The sequence below is a fragment of the Geotrypetes seraphini genome, chromosome 14 (assembly GCF_902459505.1).
Source record: "Geotrypetes seraphini chromosome 14, aGeoSer1.1, whole genome shotgun sequence".
Taxonomy (NCBI): Eukaryota; Metazoa; Chordata; class Amphibia; order Gymnophiona; family Dermophiidae; genus Geotrypetes; species Geotrypetes seraphini.
In genome coordinates, this window is record NC_047097.1 from 5,115,404 (window position 1) to 5,138,521 (window position 23,118).

General features: G+C 44.9%; 1 long non-coding RNA gene across 1 annotated transcript in view; it reads left to right on the forward strand.

The window, feature by feature from the left end:
* Window positions 1-23,118, forward strand: part of LOC117348264 — a 41,999-nt gene that overhangs the window by 12,503 nt on the left and 6,378 nt on the right. The window contains exon 2 of the long non-coding RNA XR_004536941.1: window positions 3,527-3,634. This is a non-coding gene — a long non-coding RNA (uncharacterized LOC117348264). The remainder of the gene's footprint in view (window positions 1-3,526; window positions 3,635-23,118) is intronic.

Genomic DNA, 23,118 nt, shown 5'->3' on the forward strand with positions numbered 1-23,118 from the left:
GGTAAATTGCTAGCCCGGTTGGTGAATTCTAGGGAAAGGCAGAAAAAGATTTTGTGTTTACATACAGTTACAGGGGAGCAGGTCACTATGGATTACGGTATATATAGGCTGTTTGCTCACTATTATAGCCAATTATATGCTCAGCCAAAGGAGGAGGACTTATCAGGTCAGCTTTATTTGAACACTTTGCATTTGCCTAGATTGGACCCAGAGGAATAGGCGAAACTAAAATGCACTGATAATGGCGGATGAGATTATGTATGCAGTGCAACAGAGTCCTTTTTGAAAGCCCCTGGGGTTGATGGATTCCGGGTGGAGTTTTACAAACTCATGGGAGAGATGATAACAGATCTGTTTGCTCAGATGTTCAATGTCATGGTGCAGGCCGAGGCCATGCCGGACCATGTAAATGTTGCACGGATCTTGGTGCTGCCTAAACCAGGGCGGGATCCGTCTTGTGTAGGGTCATATCAGCCCATCTCATTGCTGAATGTGTAAATTAAGCTACTAGCAAAAGTGTTAGCTTATAGGCTCATGCAGGTTTTGCCAAGACTCGTACACGATTCTCAGGTTGGATTTGTACAGGGCAGATCTATAGTAAAGAATATGCATAAACTGTTGATTTCCTTGGAACAGATGGCGAGGCTACAATCGGATACTATAGTCATCAGTTTTGATGCAGAGAAGGCCTTTGACAGGGTTTGTTGGGACGTTCTTTATGCTACACGGGAGAGTTATGGTTTTGATGTTTTTCTTGTCTCAGCTATTCGGGCATTGTATGCATCTCCCCAAGCGATAATAAGTGTTAATGACTGTGAGTCCAAACGCCTCCTGGATACTGTCGAGGCACAAGACAGGGCTGCCCTTTTTCTCCGTTGTTATTTGTACTTACCCTGGGCCCATTGCTTCGGGATATTGCTGCTATGCCTCCTATCAGAGGGATCCCAGTAGGACCTTCCACCTTTAAAGCAGCAACATTTGCGGACCATCTCTTGGTACATTTGGCTTCTCCAGAGACATCGGTGTTTCATTTGCTTGAGTTGCTTAAGGAGTATGGGGACTATGCGGAGTTACGCACTAACTTGGATAAATCTGAGGCCCTCCTTTCATCGCTGGAACAGCAGGTGCAATGGGGATCTAGGTTTCCCTTACAGTGGGCAGAGGGTTCATTTAGGTTTCATGGACTACAAATGCCCATCAGTACAGTCAGGCTATATGAGCTTAATTTTCCTAAATTGCTGCGGGAAATGAGGCTTTTGTTGGAGGGGTTGCGGGAACTTCCTTTGTCCTTGATGGGTCGGATAAGTCTGATATGGATGGTGGTACATGTTGCAGACTCTCCCTCTCCAGCTACTGCATAGAGACCTCTTGTGGGATTTTGCTGGGCGGCTAGAAAACCGAAGTTGCAGTTTAGGCTGGCATCAGGGGGATCTCGGCTTACCCAATATGCAATTGTATAATTATGCTTATCTACTAAGGCATGTGGGAGAGTGGCTTTCTGTGACCCCCCCATAGTGATGGAACAGAACTTTTGTGCACATACCACCTACTTTCCATGTTCTTTGCATCCCAGGAACAGACTCCAATGGAGTTGAAGGGGAGTGTTTTACTAAAACCTTGCGGGTAGCATGGAGGCGGTTGGTCAAGTGATTGGAAGGGCATCCTTTTGTAACCAAATTATTGCCCCTGAGAGTCACTGTGCACTTTCCACTGGGGAGGGAGAATAGGGTGTTCCTTAAGTTGGAGAGAGCAGATATAACACGCTTATTTATTTAAAAATTTGTTTACCACGTAATGGAGAATGATGGGTCACCCCAGGTGCAGCTCCTAGGGGGCGCTCCTCCAATCCCTTGTTATATGCGGGGGTGTTAAAAATGATCGGCCCCAGGTATCACATACCCTAGGTACGCCATTGAGGAAACGTGCACCCTTGCAATGTGACAGAATGGTACGTTCAGCTTGTTTTATTTCTTTTCATAAAATGGAGCAGTTCAGCTGAAATCTCAGGGAGGCTGGAGCTTTCTGTGATGCCATTGATTGACCTTGAGTATATGAAAGTTCCCATGCTATTGTATAGTGGTCTGAATTGACTGACTGAACTTCCTGCTTAGCTTGTTCTAGGGAAAACATATTTAATGTTTAGTGATAGATTTACTACACACAACAGGTCAGAGAATGAATGTCATCAAAAGCAGGTGCTAAGGTATCAAAGAAGGATACATGCATGACATTATGAAATGTTCACACATTTCTCTGTATTTTATAACTACGTATTACAGCAACTTGTTATGAATGCTTTAATTATTTCCTGTCCCATAATGGTTCCCAAACCTAGGGTTCCTTTTACAAAGGCGCGCTAGTGGGGTTAACGCACGTGACTTTTCATCATGCGCTAACCTCCGCGCTGGCCAAAAACTACCGCCTGCTCAAGAGGAGGCGGTAGCGGCTAGTGCGTCCGGCGGTTTAGCGTGCGCTATTACACGCGTTAAACCGCTAGCGCGCCTTCATAAAAGGAGCCCCTAGTCTTGGAGGCACCCCACAGTCGGGTTTTCAGGAAATCCACAATAAATATTAATGAGAGAGATTTGCATGCACTGCCTCCACTGCATGCAAATCTCTCATGAATATTCACTGTGGATATTTCATTTCTTTATCTCCTCTTTATTATTCTCTGCTTGGCTTCCCTATCACATACAGGATTTCAGTTGTAAAGCTTCACTTTACAGCAGAGTCAGAATAACTAGCTTGCATAAAATTAAATGTTCACTTTTATGTGACAGTTCTCTAAGGCACACTGAAATCTCTCAGCTTGTGAGGAGATCACAGTGTCCGATCTTCTGTCTTTCTCCTCGGCTCCCCTCTGTTTGACCCTCTATGAAAGTGATGAGTCAATTTTATTCTCCATTTCCTTTTATTGCTTAAAGCACAGATGTCGTTAAAAAAACTAGTAATTATAAATTTAAAGTACAATTCTACCCCACCGCTCGGTGCCAATGTTGCCCAGCGGTGGGCAACACTCCTGGAGGAGTCAACTTTTCAGAATGATTGGGGGTACTAAACCCAATGGAAATTACCCCTTCATGGACATTGTTAAGGAGTGTGCTCAATATTAGGGGTGCTGAACCTATGTCTGTAATTTTGTAAGGTGATGGGTTTAGGGTTTAAAACCACCATTGATTTCACTGTATAATAATACTTTCAGATGTGCGGAAAAGGTGCTTTTGATACTGCTGAACCTTAGTTCAGTAACCCCCAAGATGAGCCAGCCTTAGCAGTTTCAGGGCTCTGTTCAGACAAACCTGAACTGCCACCACCACCACCATAGTCTAGTGTCTGTCCCTCCCTCTGAAACATCCCAACCCCACAATCCAGCATTTTCCACCTCCACTTAGTACCTTAAACAGTATCTGTCCATTAATCCACAGTTCACCAGCAGCAGCAGATTCATCAGTGCTGCCAGGTGCCAGTCTCAGAAGCTTTCCTCTGTGGTGTCAATGCCCTCTGATATAACTTCCTGTTTCTGCAGGGGTGAGATGCTGCAGAAGAAGGGTTCCAGACCAGACCCTGGCAACACAGGTGAATCGCTGCTGCTGCTGCTGGCAAGCTATAGACTAAGGGAGAGACACCAGTTAAGGTATGTGGGAGTAGGGGAGAGATGCTGGACTGTGAGGGACAGGGATTCACAGAGAGAGATGCCGGACCGTAGGCAGAAGGGTTTGAGAGAGAGGTAAGACGCCAGCCCGGTGGGCTGAGGGGAGGGAAACAGAGGTGCTGACTCAGTTAAACATGGGGCCCTGTATGGCTGCTCCTGTCACCCCTGCTTAAGGCCAGCCCTGGGTCCCAGGATTTCACTGGTGAGATGTGAGCAGGGCTGATGTTAGATATGCTGGGGCCCAGGACAGAAATGTGGAAGCAGGCCTCAAAGCTAGCTAGCAGGCTACACTTTCTTTAGCTTTGGGCAGGTGTGGGGCTCTCTGAGGCACAGGAGCTTGGGGCAATTGCCCTGTTTCTGCCTTTTAACACCAACTCTGAATGTGAGGTATTGGACTGAAGAGATGCTGTTAGGAAGTGGGTTGGATAATTGTTGGATTGCAAGGGAGTTGTAAATATTAATGGTTGCTTCTCTGCACTTATGAAAATGAGGCACAGGGTTCCTAAAGGTCTTATGTCTCCCTGTAACTATTTTAAAGATGTAAAATTAAACTAGAGAAACTGGAGTGATAAACAAAAAATACAAACATCCTGGTTATTACTGACAATTTACCAAATTCTTATAAATAGCAAGAAAATATATGTAAGTTCCATGGAACAAAAAGGCAATGGGGAGGAAAAAAGCCACAGATCCCAACCTCTACCCTTGAAATCAGTAGTAGGTATTACTGGGTAAGTTAACTTCAGAGGCATTAAAAAATTCCCATATTTGTTGTAATCTGATTCTGTGCAATGCTTTAGCCTCTTACTGGTAATCCTTAACAATTAGTAAATAATATTTTAAAACTGTGACTTAACTTAAAAAAACAGACGGTAGTGTTTTCCTCCTTATGTCATTCCAGTAAGAGATTATACTGTATTAGCTATTTTTTTTTAATTTCCTGTCTACTTTACCAGTTACTATTTGCTTTTCTAGATACTGTTGCTTGTCTTCCTCATTCTATGATCACTTGTAGTTTATGAAGGCTAACCTCTTTTCCTTGTGTTTTCAGCTACTTCATTGGAGAACCACAGCAGTCTTCTTTTTCTCTTATTTACTTTCATACATATAAGTTTGTTTCCCTTAAAAAAATCCTTTTCAGTTTCACCCTCTGCTTTTCAGTTTTCCTTAAATGTTCCCATCTTGTTAACAAAGGAGTAGGCCACCTCAGTCCTCGAAGGCTACAACCCAGTTGAGTTTTTAGGATTTCCCAAATTAATATTTATTTGTTTATTTATTTGATTCAATTTAAATCCTGTCCTCCCCAAGGAGCCTAGAGCGGGTTACATGGTATCATACATAACAGTTAGCAATAAGACATATTACAATTAACAAGAAGGAACAGAAGACTAAGGCAATAGGGTACCGTGAGATGCGTCTAATTTAATTGTTCTGGAGTAGCAGACACTTGGAGCCTGAAGCATGCGCAGGGAGACGCATGAAGTCAGAAGCATGCACAGGGAGAGAGTTAGTGTGTGCTTAGAGAGAGAGTCGGTTGAACATCTATTAAGAATACAGTGGTTTTGGAGTAACAGTCTGAATGCTAGCTTGTCCTGAGGAGTCAGGTGAAGAGGTGGGTTTTTATTGTTTTTCTAAAGTTCAAAAGTCCATTAAGGGATTTGATGATAGGAGGTAGTTGATTCCAGTACTTTGGTACTGGAGAGAATGACCTTTGCCTAGCACTTTCTAGTTGGAGGCTCCAACCAGGGGGTATTTGAAGACGTGTTTCCTCCTGAGAGCAGAGGGGTATGTTTGGGACATAAGGCGGGAGTTTGGCTGATATGTAGCCAGGTGCCATGTTGTGTAAGGACTTGAATGCACATACTGAGCCTTTGCAGATGCAGCATTTGGCTAAGGGTAGCTAGTGGGCTGAAGCTAGCTCTTGGGATACTGAATCGTGTTTGTGAAAGTTCTTAGTCTGATTGCTGTGTTTTGTACACATTGGAGAAGCTTTATATTTTTTTTGTCATCAGTCCATTGAATAGTGCATTGCAGTAGTCCATGCGGGAGGGGATGAAGGCATAGAGAAATTGTGTAAAGACCGGTTCAGAGAAATAGTTTTCCTTAGTTGTCGTAGATAGTAGAACGAAGTCAAGACCACTTGCGAGATATAGTCGGTAAGTGATATGAGTCTAGAAGTACCTCTAGGTTGCATACTTGGTCTTTGGCAGTTATGGTAGATGATAATATGCATGGAATCTATTTGCATGCAATTACCTTCCCTATTGTTCTAACCTTCTTTGTTTCTCTTTTTCTTTAATTTATTGTGGTTCTACCTGCTCACCTTATGTATGCCTGGTATTGTCCTCATCTAGTGTGATTTGAGTGTTGTTGGTACTCCGATTTTTTTAAAATGTACACCACTTTGAAATATGATATTGCAATTTAATCAAAGTTTCAACTAAACTTGAGAAACTTGGGAGATTGTCTAACTAAACTAAACTAAACCTTAAGCTTATATACCGCATCTTCTCTATAGAGATAGAGCTTGACATGGTTTACAAGAGTTTTAGAGAAAGGAAAACATAATAAGAATTAGAGATTATATATAGAGCAGCGGAATTTACGTTTTTGAGAATAGCCTCCCCCCCTCCAAAATAAGAATTCCTTGAAGTATTTTCTATCTTGACAATTAGGACTCTCTCTACCCATGTCCTAATAAGGAACTACATCTGGTAGTCAATGGAGGCCAGATTGTTTCTGATGGTACAGTGGGTGACTCTCTTTCCATTTCTAAGCACCAGGGTCCTGATGCTCAAAGGTCCAGTGCTAAACCAACAGCACAGAAACCTAGATGTCAAATGTTCAAAGCAAAGGGCATTCAAATTTGATGCATGCCTGGAGCATGGTAGAAACGTTTCAAGGTACATGTAGCTCTTGTACGCAAATCCAGACAAAACCGGAAGTGTAAGTTTTGGCGCCATTTTTCTGCACCTTTAAATATAAGCTTTTTCAAAACTTGTTTGCAGTTACATTTTTGAAAGGCTCATATTTATGTGCAGAAAAATAGGCGCCAAAGGGTGCTTTCACTTTTGCTCTGACTCACACACGTTTCTTTCTCACTACCAGTGCTTAGAAGCTATACGGGTTTCCTTCTGTTTCCAGAACAACACAAAGCCAGCAGTTTAATGCAGAAATTCAGAATAAATCCTCTCCTCAAAACCTTTAATACCATTTCCAAGCTAGTGGCAAGTTTTCAGCATTAAAGGCCATCATTATTTTCTGCGGTGTTATTCGAGCATTGGGAGGGAATACTGAGTAACCTAATTAACATACATTTAACTACAATTTGCAATCATTTTGGCTTGCATGTTGATACTTGCCCTAGAGCCCTCTAAACATTCTACACACATTAACATGCGTGTTACTCTAGGCTAATCACCTTTAACGCCCCCAGGTGTAGTGTGACTCCCCCTCTTCAAGTTCCTGTACCAGTTGCTGGAAGGAACAGTTCGCCCTATAGTTGATGGAGTGAATGTCCAGGAAAGCTGAGATACTCTAGGACAGTGTGTCGCAAATGTTTTAAGTTGTGGCACACTAAACTCGGGGCCACAGATGGAGGGTACCCAGAAGTGAGCGGATGTCGATACAATGATGTCATGCGCATGTATGATGTCATCACATCAACGTCCACGCATGCGCGGAATTCTCCAAACTCAGACCTGAGCCTCCTATTACTGCCAGTGGTGGAGGTGCTGCAGAAGGAGAGGTGAGGAGACGTGTTGAGGTGAAAGATGATATTTTCTTTCTCAAAGGTCCCTCGGCCACAAGAGGGCATCCGCTCAAACTCAGGGGAGGGAAATTCCATGGAGACGCCAGGAAGTACTTCTTCACGGAAAGAGTGATTGATCATTGGAACAAGCTTCCAGTGCAGGTGCATCCCAGACTTTAGGAATAAATGGGATACCTATGTGGGATCCCTACAAGGGTCAAGTCAAGGAATAGGGTCAATAGGATATAGACGTAAAGGGGTAGGTCAGTAGAGTGGCAGCAGACTTAAAGGAGGTCAGTAGACTTAAAGGGGTGGGTCAATAGAGTGGGCAGACTTGATGGGCTATAGCCCTTTTCTGCTGTCATCTTTCTATGTTTTTATGTTTCTATGAGAAGGAGCAGAGGTACCAGCGAGGAGGAGAGATGCACGTCGCAAGAGGCACGTCCTGTAAGCAGTCAGCCAGCGCCTCTCCTCCTCGCCAGCATCTTGTGGCACACAGTTTGCAATACATTGCTCTAGGGAGATCGATTGATGATAGACATTTTTACTTTGGGTTTTGTTTTTATTCTGATGTTTTAACCAGGATGTATTAGTTTTTGACCTAAACCACTTTGGTCATTCTTAACATAGTAACATAAGAATTGCCATATTGCGACAGACCGAAGATCCATTTACGATAGTGGCCAACCCAGGGCCTAAGTACCTAGCTAAATCCCCTAGTTTGAGCAGTCAGGCAATATACTGTATACATAAGACTTTAAAATAAGTAGATTTATTTTACTGCAAAAAATAGAGAGGAATGGTGGGAAGTGTAATACTGTACATTCTGTCTGAGTGTGCTTTTAAAGGATAGCATAGAAGATACACAGTGAGCTCACAACTGCTTGCTTTAGCCAACACTCCTTTTCCACATGCTTGAAAACGTAGATTACTGGGGCTTTGCAGGTCAATGTTCCAGAATAAATCTGCTTCTCCTTCTTTTATCAAATCACACAGTAATTTTCCTGATAAGAAAGACTTTTCTTATCTGTTGCTAGAATGACTGTTGCAAGCTTAAGAATAGAAAGCCTCATCCATCTATTCCAGGCCAGACTCCTCCAGGGAATACCAGACACTTCTGTCAGAAAGCGGTGCTGCAACTTGGCTTTCACCCCACAATTTAAAAAGGTGCAAGTGGACAGATAGAATACTGAACCAAACCTGAAAGAATCCGTCTTCCTCCTGCTCTTTATTCTTCCAGGAGAAAACTGGAGCCTTTCAAGGTAATAGCAACTTTTTCAAAGGTCTACGAGAATGAGGGATTGTTAACAAGACTAAGAATGTTATGATGCCCCTATATCGCTCCATGGTGCGACCTCACCTGGAGTACTGTGTTCAATTCTGGTCTCCTTATCTCAAGGAAGATATAGCAGAAATAGAAAAGGTTCAAAGAAAGCAACCAAGATGATAAAGGGGATGGAACTCCTTTTGTATAAGGAAAGACTAAAAATGTTAGGGCTCTTCAGCTTGGAAAAGAGACAGCTGAAGGGAGATATGATTGAAACCTACAAAATCTTGAGTGGAGTAGAACGAGTACAAATGGATCAATTTTTCACTCCATCAAAAATAACAAAGACTAGGGGGACACTTGATAAAGTTACAGGGAAGTAATTTTAAAACCAATAGGAGGAAATATTTTTTCACTCAGAGAATAGGTAAGCTCCAGAACACATTACCAAAGGTTGTGGTAGCTGGTTTTAAGAAAGGTTTGGACAATTTCCTGGAGGAAAAGTCCATAGTCTGCTATTGAGACAGACATGTGAGAAGCCATTCCTTGCCCTGGATCGGTAGCATGGAATGTTGCTACTCTTTGGGTTTTGGTCAGCTACTAGTGACCTGGATTGGCAACCGTGAAGATGGGCTACTGGGCTTGATGGACCATTGGTCTGACCCAGTAAGGTTATTCTTGTTCTTAATGAGGTGGTAATACAAGATTTTTCATGACTCAACAGGTCTTCAGGTGCTGTTCTTTTAAAAAAGTGTCACAACCTATTATTCATCCAGTTTTCCTATTCTCTGCTATTCAGAGGAGGGCAGATCTATTGCTTTGCTGCTGTTTGGGCTGTCTGTTCACCTCTTGGCCTTGTAGAAACCGCTAATGTTTCCTTTGCTTCCTTTCTCAGAGAGAGGCAGCTGTCTTGGGGCCCAAGCCTGCCTATAGCTGAAGGAAGTACAGCTTCGTGGCAGGCTTTGGCGCCCTCTCCCACATTTTCATCCTGAGCCCTGTCAAGTGTAACACTGGCCTTGACACAGTGCTATGCAGTCAGTGCTCAGTGTCGTTGGGAAAACGCTTTGGAAAAGTGCCCTCGGGGATTCATTTAAGAGATGTTGGCAGATAGGGAGCAATTGTTCCATTTCTAATTTGTGCATTTTGTACCTTGATGTGCAGTGGTGTGGTTATGCCCTGTTCTATATGTTGATTTGAATAAATTGTGTTTCTAGTTGCATTCAGTTTGGCATCCACTCATTATTTTTATTGCATAACACTGGCAACTCTGACTGAGATTGTTTCCTCAGAAGTACATTTCCATGTATAAAATAAAAGGATAAATAATGATGTTACTTGCCTTGTGGTTTTGGGCAGGTTAGAAAGCTCAAATAGTTGTTTGTGATCATAACAGTCTCCCTGCACCCCTTCATTCCTGAAAATCTGTGTAGTTTCCACTCACTGCTCTTAGCTGCCACATGGAACACCTGGGTTTGAATGATTCCTGCCTGAGCTAGGCTTGTGCTCACAGCCACTACACAATGCTGACACCTATGGGTGGGATGTAGGGAGCACATGCTGGCTGGTAAGGGGAGAGAAAATCAAACATGTTTTTGTGCTAGAGAGCATTGGCTCCTCAGCTACCTGAGGTTCCAATTGAAGTAGAGACCCAAAAGGAACAGCTAAAAGCTGCTAGGGCTGGAAAAACCCCCACCCCTATTATTGAGCACAGAACCAATTAGTTTGCATTATGAACAAGATACAACTATTCAGATGCTAAAAAAAAAAAACAACCCCAAACAAAAAAAACTGTTACTAGCTTACAAGAACTAAAATACAGGGTTAGAAAAATACCAAAACATTAGGTGGAACTAAAAGCAAGGAAAGAGGGGAAAACTGTATGCATACCTTTTAAAAAAAAAAAAAATTTTACAGATGCACTTTTTATTTGTGTCCCCTGCAGGAGCCCCCAGCAAAGTTAATTCTCTGTCCCAAGAATGCTTTCTTAGAGGAGGAAGATAAAGATACATAGTAAAGTTCCCATGCAAGTTCCAAATCCTATTCTCAGCCAAGTGTATCCAAAAACAACACCAGAGCAACCATTGCCAGCATGGCACCCAAGTATGGAATCTCTGAAAGGAAAACAAAGGGGACCTAGACAAGTATCTGGCAAACCAATGGAAACATGGCATCCTTAAGGAACCCAAGCATACATTTTTAGACAGCAGGGAGGTAGTGGCAGTGCACGTGACACTAATATTACTCAGGTTACAAGGCACGTTACAAGGCTTCAAAGAAGGTTTGGATAGGTTCCTAGAGGATAAAGGAATTGAAGGGTACAGATAAGAGTAGCGGTAGGTTATAGGGATAGTCTGGGACCATTGCTCAGGCAATGGGCCTGATGGGCCGCCGCGGGAGCGGACCGCTGGGCGAGATGGACCTCTGGTCTGCCACAGCGGAGGCAACTTCTTATGTTCTTATGTTATCAATATTCTGCTAGACAGCTATTATAGCAACAGATCTTGTGCTACTTACGGCTTGTATAGAACAGTTCACCGTTGATTCCCAAAGTTTTGTACTGAAAAACTAGGAGTCCTCTGAATGGCCAAGCACTATTGAACTCACTCCTTTGTGGCGCGTGCCTGTCACACGAGCTTGCGCAGGGTGCCATCTGCAGAAGTGGAAGTGCCTTGATGCCTGAAGAAGCCACTCCAAAAAGGGTTTTTTAAAAATATGTATAATATCCTAGCATACTGAATTCTCCAGGGACTAACAGAAAGAAGATGATCAAAGGTGAAAATCTACCCTCCCTAAATAAGCCTCCCTCAAAAATCAAAACAGAAGGATTCTAAAGACGTTGCATCTTTCAACTATTACAGTGCTCCAGACCATTCCCCACCCTAGGCCAGTTCTCTCCTCTGACACTACTTACTACCCATTCCCAGCAGGGTTCAGCTTCATAGGCCAGCATCAGTGTCAAGCAGTAGCATCAGAGGAGGGAAGTGTTCAAGTGGCAGGGTAGCTTCACTTATGGGCTGATATCACAGCCCTGGGCATTTGGCACCCTTTAGCGCTGGCACCCTAGGCCAAAGGTTAAGCTGGCCCTATACAGAGTCATCTAAAGACGTTATGGCACCCTGGACCCACTTCTGTTTTGATGCCTGCCTTCAGTGGTATAGTAAAGGTGGAGGGGGTGGTCCGCCCCGGGTGCTGTCTTGGTGAGAGCGCAGGTACTTGTACACCACCCTCTGCTCCTTACTGCCACGCTTGCACTCCACTTCTTCCCCCATACCTCTGTAATGTTCCTGGCACGAGCAGCAACCCCCAAGCTGCTGTGGCACCATCGTAGGCGCTTTTGACATTACTTCCTGGACCCGCACCTAGGAAGTGACATCAAAAGAAGAGCCAACACTGACACGACAGCAGCTTGGGGGGTTGCTGCTCATGCCAAGAATGTTACATAAGTATGGGGAAGGGAAGCGGCATGCGCGCGGCAGGAGGGGGTGGGGAAGGAGCGTGTGGAGGTGAGGAAGCGCCACTGCCATGGGTGCCTCTTACCCTTGCTACGACACTCCTTGCCTTGCACCCCAGACCCACTTCTGTTTTGGAACCCCCCCCCATGTCCCGTCTCCCAAGCCAGTTCCTTCCTCCTTCCTCAAACACTACTGCCCGGTCCTCACAGGATGCAACTTCATGGGCCAGCTGCTGTGAGGAGGGAGGGCTAATGTCGGTATCAAGCATCAGCAGGAAGATGGGAAGTGCTGCACTTCCCTTCTTCCTCCTCTGACTCTGATGTTGGTCCTCCACTCTCACGACAGCTGACCTATGAAGTCACATCCCGTTGGGACCAGACAGCAGTGTTGGTGGAAGGAGGAGGAGCAGAGTGGTCAAGCTACATCTCATAACTTAACTTATAGGCCAGTGAAGTCACTGTCCCGGACATTTGACACCCTTTAAAACCAGCGCCCCGGGTCAGAGCCTCACCTGGACCATAGGTTAAGCTGGCCCTGATTATGTACAATAGAATTATATGTATGCTAGAAGTATTTAATCCCAGGTTTGTACGGAGGCCATATATATTTTAAGCAGGCTTTGATATGGTTATTTTGAATTTAAAAATTAGTAGGGAAAGCTTGAGAAGCACGGATCATGTCATTTTTTCCAACTCCACCGAGGGATCCTGTGTTTAAGTATGCGTGTTTATGTGTATCTGTTTTGTCTCTATTTAAATCTCTGACATTCCTTTGGCTTGGAAACAATGATAGAATTAAACCAAATAAGTTAATATATTAAACCACTGAATGTTGCTGACAACAGATTTCAAAAGATGAATTTTACAATTTGACTACAGAATGCCATTGACCCATGGCTTCTACACCACTAGTTGGCAGTACACATAGTAAGCAGTAACAAATTATACAGGTCTATTGCTAGGTGTCACCATACATAGCACTCGTGATAAAGCTGAGTGGTTCAGTCTCCAGGTTTCCCAGTAGAATTTTCAGCAAAGAGTGAAATACACATTTGAATTACTAAGAGCCAGTGCAGCTGGGAAAGGGGAGTGGCAGTACTTGGGGGTGGGGTTAGGGGGTAGGCAATGTGCATGATGAGGAAAGCTTGCAGAGCACATGTAATGGAATTATTTCCAATCTGTGCATGCATGTGTATCTTAACTGGAGGGGAAAGAGGAGAGACAGTTTGAATGGAACTGTTTCCAAATGCTCCTTTAGTTCAGAAAGAACAATAAAATGAAACAAAAAGTTGTAAGTTTTTATTTTGAAGTTGAAGTCAGAGTGGAAGTTGGTATATTTGAAGCAACTCCATCAACAACTTCACCTCCACACCCTGGTTAGAGCAATGGCCTGAGAAGCAGGAACATCAGGGATTAATTATTGGTTTATTACAAGTGCTTGGGATGGAAAGAATCAAACTAAGACAAGGAAAAGAGAATTGTGTAGTTGTAATTACAACAGTACCTCTGCTTTGCTTGACTCATAACCCTCCTACGGAGACACAATGAATCCTCTTTAGGTTCCTATCACATCTGTCAGGATTAATGATTTTGGTGGTCAGAAAAATAACTGCAGAGAAGACATGAAAATGCAATGTGTGCTTTCTTGGTACAGGGCTTTAGCCGTTAACCCTGGTGGAGGGAGAAAATCTTCCGGTTAAAGCTCTGAATTAATTTACATTTTTGAGATATTTCTACCTTTGAAGTAATGCTTTGAATTAAGATTTTGGTTCCCTGACGCAGGATCGAAACGGGCCACGTCAGAACCTACAATTCAAGATAAGTTTGTCTTTTGAATGATTTTTGATTCATTATTATATGAGAAAGTGACACTGTGGGTACACAACTGAATGAAGACTTTTGAATTTCAACTAAAAATATATTGAATATGCGATGATTGGGTGGTGAGGTGAAAGTCTTGGGGTTCGCCCCTCGTTTTCACCCCCATGCCTCTGAGCACTGGTTTCATTATAACTTGATAAGACCTTCAGGAAATATTATTGAATATATTGGAGTGATTTTGTATCAGATTTGCTATAGCCTCTGTAATCACTCAGAGCACATCAAGTATTGAATTTATGGTCCCCTTATTCATTCTTGGTACAGGGAGCATTCGGTGAAATTGCATTGGGCTGCAGGATGGGGGAGCATATGAAGGGAGGAAGCCTCACTGCCTTGTGCTGCTGCATGCATGCTCTGAATCTGACAGCCATAAATGAAATCTATGAGGGGAGGAAAGAGAAGAAATGTCATTATTCAGTAATTAGTAGTTAATGGATGTGTCTGAAGTAGGGAGGGAGAGACAGCAGCAAACCTCCGCTGATCATTCTCCCAGCCATCTCTGCCTGTCATGAAATCTCTCCAAGCGTGATGGGAACCTCATCGAAAGCTGTTGAATGATTTTGTTGTGATCATGATGGATATTGGCTAACTCCAGTTTTATTCCGGTGCTACAGATTCAACGCACTGATGTGTAACTGCTGTAGAACTGTGATGCTTTGCAATCAAGGCAGGATTAATTCGTCGAGGGCCCCTAGGCACACAAGTACACTGGGCCCCCCTGCCCCGCCCCACCCCACCATGCGCCCAGGCGGAAACAGGAAGCTGCGTCAGAGGGAAGCTTTGGGCAAGCAGCACCGCTTGCACAATTACAGTTCCCGTTGCCTTTCTTACCCGCATGGTTTGCTTGTCTTACTTTCCGTCAATGGGGGTGGGGTGGGGCTGTGTTGCCAATCGGGGTGAGGGCCCGCGTTGCCGATCGATGCTGGAGGAGTCCATCACCGTTTGGAAAAAACAATGTTGATACCCTCCTTCATTGGGCCCCCCTGACCATTTCAGGCCCTAGGCACATGCGTACTTGGCCTATTGCTTAATCCTGCCCTGTTTGTAATGCTGCATTCCTGTGACAGTGACATGAAATTGTCACATTAACCTCTGGTAGTAGCCGGCCTGGCAAAGCTATGATGAACCTGAAAAAATTAATGCACCCAATGAGAGAAACTGAGACATCAAAATAGATCAACTGCTTCAAATGCAGCTACTGTACCTTGAATCTTGTAACCCAGGATCTTTTTTTTTGTTTGTTTCTTTTCTTTGATAATTGCCATTTCAGTAGGTTTCACACTCTAGTAGGACATGTTTTCACGGGACCATACAGCTACGAGTAATGCAAGCCAGGGAAAGTGACAAAAAAAACCCTGTGTACGCTAAACAGTAATTAGCACAAACACAAGCATTCTCCGGGGTACTGAAGAGTTCCGGGGGGCTGCTGAACACGTTTCAATGAAAACAATTGTTATCGCAGGAAAGGTGAATCATGCCAGCTTGACGGGGTGCCTGAGGTATGCTTTTCTTGTGAAATCTTATATAGAATGCACAACTGTTTTCTCAAGATGAAGACAACTGTAAAAGTATAAATACCCAAGACTCTAAAAATGGCTTTAGTAACATTTATTAGAACACATGAATTCCGTACACTGTACATATTCCGAAGGTACGAATGGTTGAGAGTTTGTTGCTTTAAGACAGGGGTGTCAATGTCCCTCCTCGAGGGCCGCAATCCAGTCGGGTTTTCAGGATTTCCCCAATGAATATGCATGAGATCTATTTGCGTTGCACTGCTTTCATTGCACGCTAATAGATCTCATGCATATTCATTGGGGAAATCCTGAAAACCCGACTGGATTGCGGCCCTCAAGGAGGGACTTTGACACCCCTGCTTTAAGAGAAGCAGGTTGCTCCAGGAGCGACTTGCAGACTGCGAGTGTGCATGAAACAATTAGACTTGCCTCACTATCAAAAACATAGACACCAGTGTGATCATCTTTGCATATGTCAGAACCACTCAACCCCCTCCCCTTTCTACTAAGCTGTGGTGGAGGCTTCTAAATGCTCTGATGCTCATAGAATTCCCACAAACATCGGAGCAGCGTCGGAGCACTTAGCACCCCAGGCCCAAGTCACTGAGGTGTCCTTCACCGGTGTCAGGTCAAAAGCGCGCTGGGACAAAGGCGCGCCCAGACAACTGAGCGCAGCTCGCGCCACCGCACCGCTCTAAATTACTGTTTTTAGTGCTCCGACGGGGGGGGCGTAGCCCACTTTACTTAATAGACATTGCGCCGCGTTGTGGGGGGTGGGGGGGTTGTAACCCCGCACATTTTACTGAAAACGTAACTTTTTCCCTGTTTTTAGGGAAAAAGTTCAGTTTACAGTAAAATGTGGAGGGTTACAAACCCCCCATAACGTCGGCGCGATGTCTATTAAGTAAACTGGGGGGGGGTTCCCCAACAAAACCCCCCGTCGGAGCCCCTAAAAACTGTAATATAGAGCGGCGCGACGGCGAGTGCTGCGCTCAATTGTCGGCGTGCGCTTTTGTCTTTCGCGCCGTTGTCTATGAACCCCTTCACCAGTGACTCAGGGGACTGAGGCCCAGATGCTCTTAACTTACCGTGACTTTAATGATTGACGCTAAACCAGATCTTACCGGTTTAGCGTTGAAGTATTTTACCTACATAATGGCTCACCGAGGCCTTTTCCATGCTTCCTAGCAGCCTCCAACTCTGCTATGTAAATATAGTAAAATGAGGTAATTAATATTAAAACTAGTTCTCCCAGTGATGCTCTGACATTGCCCCTTGATGCACAAAATGAAGTGCTGACTTTTTAATGCTTGAAATGACCGGCTGGTCCGGGAGTGCCGGGAGTGTTAAAAATGCGGTTCAGGTGCGTGTGTTGAAGGCGGGTCTGAGCCACATGCGTAAAAGCTTAGGTTGTCCATTGCATGCGAGGTAGAAGTTCATCATATTTGGAGAGGGGGGGGGGCTTGCCAATTGCATGAGGGAAGCACGTTTCCCGCCGAAGCAGTGCAAAAAAAGTTTTCACATTTCACCCCTCCCCTTCCCTACCCATATGATGTGCTCCTATAAGGCATGCGTATGATTGATGCTCATGCGCACGTTCAGGCCTCATTCCATGAAATATTCTGCGCAAATCTCATTTGCATACAAAGCTGTTTGAACATCGATCGTCGTTTTCAAATCGGACCCACAGGATTTTAATAGCAATTTTAGAGCATCTGGGTGTGAATGGTGTGCTCTGTTATTTAATCACTATGGCCTTCAGCAAGTACATTAGATAGATTGTGAGCCTGCGGGGACAAACAGGGAAAAATGCTTGAGTCCCTGAATAATCTGATGTAAACCGTTCTGAGCTCTCCTGGGAGAATGGTATAGAAATTGAATGAATCCTAATGGGACTCCGCCTTGCTTTTTCCCTGTGAAAATTCACGTGTGATCCAGGCTATTCTTGTTTTGTTTATTTATTTGAATAGCAGGTTTAACTCACCAATTGGCAAAGGTTGTAAATTTAGGAACCCAGTAGAGTCACTAAATGGGGTGTTAACCTCTGTATTTTATAGATTCTCAGCACCAGATGCTCTAAAATTGCCATTAAAATCCTGCGGGTCACTGTGGTGCCAGTAAATGGTCCAATTTGAAAATGGCAGTCGATGTTGAGAAACAATTTCGCATGCAAATGAGTTTGGCAGACATTCGCCATAATCCCATCCTATCACTTGTTGGAGAAAGTGACTGACACATGAACAGCAGGGGAAGCTCTGAAGTGGCCTCCTGTCACTCAGCTGTTCGGGGCAGAAAGAGTAGGTTGTTGTTTTTTTAAATGGGCACAGATGTTGTGCATGTGTTACACATGCACATCTGTGCCCATTTAAAAAAAAAAAGTTGTGCCTAGACCCCCTGGACGATGGCCCTCCTTCCCTACTCCCCCAAACTTAACCAAAAAATCAGCATGAGGGAAGCCCACTCTCTCCTGCCTCAGTCACTGAACCCCCCTCCCCCCCCACACCCAGGACTCTCCCTTTAAACTGAAGATCAGCAAGAGGGATGCCCAGTGCCTCCTGCTACTGGGGCCTCTCTGCGAAACCCCTCCCCCCACCTTTAAATTGAAGATTAGTAGGTGGGATGTCCACTACTTCTAAATGGTGGGCCTTCCCTGGGCCAATCAGCATTTTAGGCCCCCTCCCAGTTCATCCCAGGATGCACCAGGAAGTAGAAGGAACACCATTTTGAAGAGGTATGGGGAGTCAGGGATTCGCTAAGGCTCTGGCAGCAGGAGGGAGTGGGCATCTGTCCTGCCAATTAGCCATTTTGGGCATCGATAGCTGAAATACTTTGATGCTAAACAGGTTAAAACTGGTTTAGCATTGATCGTTAAAGGCATGGTGAGTTTTGAGCATATGGGCCTCAGTCTCAGCCAGTAGGACCAGAAGCAATCACCCTCAGCTCATAACTCAGACCCCATTCCTCAAATTGTTTCCATGTCAGTAAGACTCCTTAAAGCATGGAAGCTCTCCTCCCAATGTTCTAAAGGGTTCTCCATGGCTGCTACCGATGCTCCTAGCAGCTACTGAGAACCCTATTTAAATGCATTACAAGGAGCTCATTGATATTCTAATGAGCTTTTTTTTTGATGCACGAAAGGGAACCCCCTCCCCCCATTTAGGAAGAAATTTTTCTGGGTAGCTGTTGTGCACTCATACAACACACGCACAACAGCAGCGCTCTCCCCATCCCTCACCCCCAAAATAGGAGCTAAGAAGGCAGCCCCTGCTCTCCCTGCCAGCTCATCTTGATCACTGTGCTAGAGCTGTGGACCCTATACTGAGAAAAGACCTATTTCTGTCTCTCTTACTACATAACATGAGGTCATTTCCTAGCCCTGTGAGCCAGAAGTGATTCAGAGGGTAACAGGCAGGTGTAGTCCAGGTTATAGAAATGGGATGTCAAGTTCTCCACCCCTTAGCCTGCTGTGTGTTTGATACTCCAGTTGTAGTATGTCAGGATCCTCTTTGGAGGAAAGGCAAGCTGCTGGTCTTTGCTTCCCGTTAAGTTTCAGGTTTTGAGACCTGGCTGTCATGACTGGTGAAGATGATTAGTAAGGCTCAAGCACGTCATTAGACTGATCTATTTCCCCTAATAAAACTTTCATTACAATAACTACTTTGCATAAACAGTTTGTGAGACCATTCATCCATTACAGAGCTTTAAAAGAAAGGAGTCTGAAAGCGGAGTCAGCTGAAAGCCCTGAGCTGAGGCTGTTAATGTCTTCATGTAAAGGCAGGGGGTAGAGGGGGGGAGATAAGTGATGGGGAGTGTCCACTAACACTATAGCAAAAATAATCCAATCATTTCAGAACCACTCACTGCCAGTGGCGTACCTAGCATATGTGACACCCGGGGCCCATCATTTTTTGGCAACCCCCCCCCATCTGTACGAAAAACATGATTTTTAGTAACAAGCCACACGTCACACATGAGTACCTATGAAAAGGCAGCATCTTACATATTGCAGTGAGCAGTACATCAATACACCCATTGTAAAACTAAACAAGCCAGACTAGTACAGATCAATCCTACACCATCAATCCTAACAGAAAACCATGTCTTTGGAACACACAGAACACACTTTCGCCTAGTATGGAATATGTCATCACAAACTAACCCCTCCCCCTTTTACAAAACTGTAGTGTGGATTTTAGCCACAGTGGTAACAGCTCTGACGCTCATAGAATTCTGAGCATCAGAGCTGCTACCTCCACGGCTGGTGCTCCACAGTTTTGTAAAAAGGGGGATAAAATAGAAATACATAGACAAAGGTTAAATTGAACCAGTAAGAAGCTGGACTCTGCATAAAATGTAACACCACAGAAACAGTGACCCATGTCTCCTAAAGCAATAAATAAATAAATAGAAAATTTTTGTTCTACCTTTGTCTTCTCTGGTTTCTGCTTTCCTCATCTTGTTAATGTCTTCCTTCCATCCACTGTCTGCCCCTCCCTATATGGCATCCTCTCTCCTTCTATGCCCCTTCCAGAAACTGTATGCCTCCCCCTTCCATCTTTCCTTTCACCCACATTGGTCTGGCATTTCTCTCCTCTCCTTCCTTCTCCCACACCTCTCTTCTGCAATCCCTTTCTTCCCTCATTTTCCTTTTCAATTTATTTTCTGCGTCCATCTAGATTACATTCTTACTACCCTCTCATCAATTTTCTTTTTTACTGTCTACCTACAGCTCGCCACCTCTTTCCCTCACCCCCTCCAGTATTTCCCTAACTCAATCCTTTTCCCCCATCATCTGCTCTCCTCTCTCTCCCCACTTCCATCATCTGCCCCTTCTCCCTACTTCCTTCATCTGCCCCCTTCTCTCAATCCCTCCATCCACCACAGGCCCATCTTTCTCCCTTCCTCATCCTTCTGATTTTGGCAACAAGATCTGCAACCCCCCCCCACCCCCGATGACACTTAAGATCGGCAACAGGCCTCCTTCTACCCCTGGCATCAACAGAACTTCAGATCGGCAATGCGGTGCTCAGTCAAAGAGCAGAAACAGGAAACTGAGTCAGAGGGAAGCTTTTGACGTGAGCACTAGAGTATGACACGGGGAAAAAATCTGTCCCCGTCACTGCCATCCCATTCACTGCCCTGTCACCATCCCCGCAGCATCCATACAAGCCTCAGTACTGCAATATTTAGCTTATTCCTTCCTTATAAATCAAAGTTCTGGCTGCTGAACTGGAGAAAGAGATGTTCAGCTGGCAGGGCTGTGTTTATAAATTTTTATCAACACAACTAATATACTACTTTATCCTGAAGCAAAAAAAAAAAAAAAGAAATATAATTTTTTTCTACCTTTGTTGCCTAGTTGCTGCTTTCCTCATGTTCTCATTCCATCCACTGTCTCTCTTCTCTCTGCGTTTTCCATTTGCTCTGTTACTGTGCCTCTCCCTTTCTCCCCCCTTCCAAATTGTTCTGGCACCCATCTTCTTCCCTCCGCTCCCCCCATAGTCTCTGTCTTCTTCCATGCCAGCGTCTTCTCCCAACTCTCTCTTCCCCATTTCCCTTCAGCGTCTTCTCCCCACTTTCTCTTCCCCATTTCCCTTCAGCGTCTTCTCCCCACTCTCTCTTCTCCATTTCTCTTCAGCATCTTCTCCCCACTCTCTCTTCCCCATTTCCTTTCAGCATCCTTCTCCCCCTCCCCGTCTTCCTCATGTCCTGACAGCATCCTACTCCCCCCTCTGTCTTCCCCATGTTCTTTCAGCGTCCTTCTCCCCTCCATCTTCCCCATGTCCTGTCAGGGTCCTTCTCCACCCTCTGTCTTCCCCATGTGCTTTTGGCGTCCTTCTCCCTCTCTGTCTTCCCCATGTTCTTTCAGCATCCTTCTCCCCCCTTGTCTTCCCCATGTCCTGTCAGCGTCCTTCTCCCCCTCTGTTTTTCCCATGTCCTTTCAACATCCTTCTCCCCCGTCTTCCCCATGTCCTTTCAGCATCTTTCTCCCATCTTCCCCATGTCCTTTCAGCGTCCTTCTCCTTCCCCCCGTCTTCCCCATGTCCTTTCAGCGTCCTTCTCCCCATGTCTTCCCCATGTCCTTTCAGCGTCCTTCTCCTTCCCTCTGTCTTCCCCATGTGCTTTCAGCGTCCTTCTCCCCCCCTTTGTTTTACCCATTTCCCTTAAATGTCTTTTCCTCTCCACTCCACCTTTCCGCTCTTTCTCCCTCCCTGCTCCTTACCTTCTTGGCGCTCCCACCCGACCGACCGACAACAGGCTCGGTCCGACAAACCTCCCTGCCCTGTGGCTGCGAGTCTAAATTACCTTCTTACAGCAGCCGGAGCGTTGTAGTTGCATATGGCTGACTTAAAGGTCGTCTCTGATGCAACTTCCGGTTGCGTTACAGATGACCTTTACGGCAGCCACATGCAGCTTCAATGCTCCAGCTGCTGTAAGAAGGTAATTTAGACTCATGGCCACAGGGCAGGGAGGTTTGTCGGACTGGGCCTGTTGTTTGGTGGGCGGGGGGCAAAGCGCCACGAAGGTAAGGGGCAGGGAGGGAGAAAGGGAGCTGTTTCAACACCATTCACCGCTGAATTTTCCGGACCTGGCCGGCTGTGCACCCCCCTAAGACTGCACCCAGTGCGGACCTCCCCCCCGCGGTACGCCACCGCTCACTGCAAAAGCAATGAAAGTAGAGAAAAAGCCTCAGGTTGAAAGAGTCAAACTCCGTTGAACCCCCACAAGGAGTACCTAAAACAGGGTGACTCACCTTCAGTCATTGGCAGGAAAAACTCCACTTACTAACTGACTTTCTCATATACTCCTGGCAATAACAAACATTCATCAAAATATTGCAATACCTGGTTGTCAGATTTGATATTCTACCACAGAAGAATAATAGAAGATCACATGCTCTTTTTGCGTTTCCTTCGGTTAAGGCAGGGTTGTTCAACCTGTGGCCCGAGGGCCGCATGCGTCCCCGTGAAGTATTTTGTGCAGCCCCGGTCAAGGGCGATGCACTGTTTTCCTCTGCTGCCCCCGGGTGTTTACCGTCTTGCCGGCTCCCTGCTCTGTCTTGCTGCAGCATTTTGCACGATTGTGTGGCCCCAGAAACATTTTTTTTGGCCAATGTGGCCCAGGGAAGCCAAAAGGTTGGACACCCCTGGGTTAAGGGCTGCAAAAGTAAGATATATCTGAGCATACCCTTGCTTATCAGGCAGCATATCATGACAAAGATTTCAGATTACTCTTAACGAATTCTATTTCATATGAGCACTTTAGAGAGTTGCTGAAAACTTATCTTTTTCTAAATTTTTGACAAATTGTTTCTGCACTCTTCATAAAAACTATTTTTTTTGTTTTCTGTAGTATAATCCTTTGTAAACCGCATAAAACTTATGGTTATGCGGTCTAGACATTTGTTGTTATGTTATGAAATCCCTTTCCCAGGATGACATTCACTTGACATTCCAGTAGTGAAGTTCTTGAAATCCTAACGGTCATGAAAACACAGGGTCAGTGGCATAGTAAGGGGTGTGTGGACCACCCTGGGTACTCAGTTGGTAGTGTTGGCACCTCTCTGTTCCCCTGCCACACTCACACCATCCCTCCCCT